Raw genomic sequence first — 3,854 nt, 5'->3', positions numbered from 1 at the left:
CTTTGTCATCAAGTCACCCCAAAGCCTTGTCAGCTTTCCTGAGCTCAGGACCTGGGGTCCTAGGGTGGTTGGAAGAATCATCTGCAAAGCAGTTCTCAGCACCCCTGAGAGTTCCTTCTACTCTAGTTGACAGGGTCCCTACAGCCTGGCTTCTTAGAGGTGGGGGCACTTTCAAGGGAGGGACTGTTAGCTTGCTTCAGGGGCCATCATCTAATCTCCCCTTGTACATCCTAGTGTGTTCCTGCATTTCTCTCAGGCTAGTGGTGGCTGACGCTCCCCTTATTTTTTTGTGGTGGTGCTGGGGATTGAACCCAGGGCCTTATGCACATGAGACAGGCACTCTACCAACTGAGCTATACCCCCAGCCTGGCTGAGGCTCCTCTTGGACCACAAGTCTGATAGTCATCTAGTGATGGCAGAGGGAATTCTGGAAGGAACATTTTAGAGCGGTCACACCGGTCCTGACTTGCCCACCTCTGGAATGTATTTTTTAACACAATGGAATAAAAAATCTCTACGTTTTAGCTACTGCTAATTAGGGTTTTCTGTTACAGTCACACCGACCCTAAAGGCTATGCATGGCCTGTAGATTGTAGAGGCTAAGAGTACAGATTCGTTAGGTAACCAGACAGCTGGTCTCACACCTGCCACCTGCCAGCAAGGTGAGTCTGGGACACTCACTAACTTCTTTGTCTCTGTTTTCTCATCAGGAAAATAGAAATAAAAACAAACACCTACCTTGTAAGGTTGTGGCAAGGATTGGAGGACAAAGGAAAATATAGTGCATTTAGAAAACATGAAGCATAAGATTCTGGGAACAGTCCCTGGTAGACAGCAAGTGCTCCTTAAGTGTTCTTATTGTTTTTGTGCAGACAGAAGCACGTTTTGTGTGTGTGTGTGTGTGTGTGTGTGTGCACTCACACACCAGCATGTGCAACACAATCTGCAGGATATTACTGTCCCCATTGGTGCTGTCTGATGAGAAGGTCAACCTCCTGACCCTAAGGGCTTTCTTCCTGCATGTGGCTGCTGTCTCTCCCCATCTGATTTCTTGTCTAGAAATGGAGTTGGACTCTCTCTGAGGTGCAGAGCAGTTTCCTTCTCCTGCCATGGCCATGGGGTGGCGATGCTCTCTGAGAATGTCCTAGACTCCGTGCCCTGCAGCCCTCCCTTGTCTTTACTATGCTGAGGGTGAGGGGGTGCTTTAGTTCCCCCAGGGAGTAGGGTAAGTAGGGCTGCCAGATTTACCAACTAAAAATACAGGCTATCCAGTTAAATCTGAGTTTCTTGTCAACAACAAATAATGTTTTAGTAGACCCGTGTCCCAAATATTGCATTTTATCTGCCAACTCTAGGTGTGGAACCCTCTCCCCCATATCTGTTAGGGTTCTCTGACATATCCTTCATCCCCTGCAGTTTCCATCTGGTGGGTGGGTTAGGGGGTAGGTCTGTTTTTAGGGGACTCCTGGTGGCTGTCTCTCATGTGGCCCCTTAGCTTTCTAGTGCCTGTCCTCATCTCTGCTTTGTGAACCTTTTTTACCACTGGAGTGGACAGAATTGGTACTAACCTATATCTTGGGTCTTCAAAGTTTCTAGATTTCATACCCCGACGCCTTTGGATACTTACAACTCAAGCATGACCTTAAAATTAAAAAAAAAAATTGCTAGATGCATTGGTGCACACCTGTAATTCCAGTGGTTTAGGAGGCTAAGGAAGGAGGATTGCAAGTTCAAAATCAGCCTTAGCAACTAAGTGGGGGCCCTAAGCAACTTGGAGAGACCCTCTCTTAAAATAAAAAATGAAAAAGGGCTCAGTGGTTAAGCATCCCTGGGTTCAATCCCTAGTACCAAAAAAATTTTTTTTAATTGACAGATAATAATTGTTCATAATAATAATGATCTTTAATAGGGTGCAGTGTAATGTTTTGGTCCAATTATATATTTTGTACTACTCGAGATAGTTAGGGTATCTGTCATCTTGAACACTTACCTTTTCTTTGTGATGAGAACATTCAAAATCTTCTTCTCTTCTAGCAATTTCGAAGTGTACAATATAATATGCAAAGTTGACTTTTGAAATTTAAAGTTGAGCCAAAATTTTGACTCCCTCCTTCTCCCATTCCTTAGGTCTCAGCTGCTGGGGCAGAAGAAGAATCAGGACGCATAAGCAAATGCAGCAAATGTTTCCACGTGTTCCCCAACGACACACAGAGGGACTCCTTTAAATCTCCAGCAGTCTGGCCTTATTCCTGTCCAGACCCTTTGTTTCCATGGCCACTGGGATGCTCCTTGTTGCAGTTGTCAGACTATTAAAGGACAGGTTACCTGGGCTGTTCACATCTCCCTCTCCCATGATCTGCCAGAAAATTTAGCAATCAGCAGTTTATGCGGCTTCCCAGAGGGGGACTGTCATTGTGCCTGTGTTGTAAATCTGTGCCAAATATATGGCATCGGAGAGAATCCCAGCCCATCCATCTGCTATGTGATCAGGACTGAGCTGAGCAGAGACAGGAGACTATGGAGACTTTGGAACCTTAGTGCTTTGAAGTGGCCAAGCACACCTTCCGGCAGATGTAGCTGCAGTGTCCCCGCATCTTCCTGCCTGAGCAGCTGCTGAATGAGCTATGGGACTCATAGCCTGGCCTCTGCGGATGTGTTCAGGGGACTGAAGAGACCTGGGCATGATGTTACCTACATAGGACGGTGAACCTGTGAGACCAAGGGAAATGGGCGTTTAATTCTGGCCATTGGTTTTCTTTTCAGCCATCAGGCTAAAAATGTACCCATTTGTGTTAGTCACTGAAGAAAGTGAATGTGTGACGAAGAGAATCGTCCTACACTTGGCAGACTAGCTATGAATTCACACTTCCTGATTCAAAGCCGCTGACATTTTTGGAAGATCCAAATTTAATCAAGGCATTCTCAAAAGATCCAAACTGAATCAGAAAGACGTGAGGCCCTATTAGCAGCACGAATCTTGACTAGTTGGGACTGCGTTTGCTAGGGAGGATACTTTCCACTAGAAGGGATAGGAAATTTGATTCAAGGGGCTTGGGAGAGGGACCTGTTTTAAGTCACATTGGAAAAGAACTTGGAAAGAACATATTTGTGCCTGAGATGCCCTGTATACCCCAATGTGGAGCTTGGAATGTCTTGGAAACATAGTGGGTTTTGAAACATGTTATTTCAGCCTTGAGAATTGTAGGTTCCAAAAAATCTTATTTATTTTTCTACCTATTGTAAATATCAAAAATTTTTTTCTGCTCCAGAAACATAATCTTATGTAAATGCTAAATATGCAAAACATGAAAATGGTCTGCCTTGCCCCGCCTGTTCCTCTCTGATGTCTACCAAGTCTGTCTGCTTATTATTTCTTGTCCCACTGGAGTATAAGCTCCATGAGGGCAGGGCTTGTCCTGACGCTCACCACTGCAACCCAGCACTTTGACACTGTCAAATATAGAGTGAGGAAAAGACCTCTGAGGCTAAGCAAAGCACATCATTTACCACTAATAACATTTCTGTTGGCATCCACTTGGGTATCTATCTTGCGCTCTAATACATTTATTAAGTAGTTCCTACTTGGGATCTTATTCAGTCCTTATGTCACAGAGCTGATGCTTTCTGAGTAACTGAGGCAGCACAGATAACCCCTCCCCTTCAAGCTCTAATTCTTGTGATCAAGTCAGAAAGATTCCAGACATGTCACTCAGAGTAACAGGCATGAGTTTGTTTGGGAAAGGGGACACTGTCAATGGAGAGAGCAGGTCTTCTCATGTCTCTTCTGCACTCCAATTGATTGGGGATTCCAGAGAAGTTTCCAGAGAGTCCTGCCCAAGTTCACCTTTTGACTT

The 3,854-nt window shown here is 44.9% G+C and overlaps 1 non-coding gene across 1 annotated transcript; it reads right to left on the bottom strand.

Annotated features, from left to right (window-relative positions):
* Positions 1–290: 290 nt before the first annotated feature.
* On the bottom strand, positions 291–363 carry Trnam-cau (transfer RNA methionine (anticodon CAU)). Its single transcript has one exon. It is a non-coding gene; the product is annotated as a tRNA-Met (tRNA).
* Between the last annotated feature and the right edge of the window lie 3,491 nt (positions 364–3,854).

This window comes from Callospermophilus lateralis, chromosome 1 (genome assembly GCF_048772815.1).
Source record: "Callospermophilus lateralis isolate mCalLat2 chromosome 1, mCalLat2.hap1, whole genome shotgun sequence".
NCBI classification, from domain to species: domain Eukaryota; kingdom Metazoa; phylum Chordata; class Mammalia; order Rodentia; family Sciuridae; genus Callospermophilus; species Callospermophilus lateralis.
Note: the sequence above shows the minus strand (reverse complement) of the source record. Positions and strands in the feature narration are given on the sequence as shown.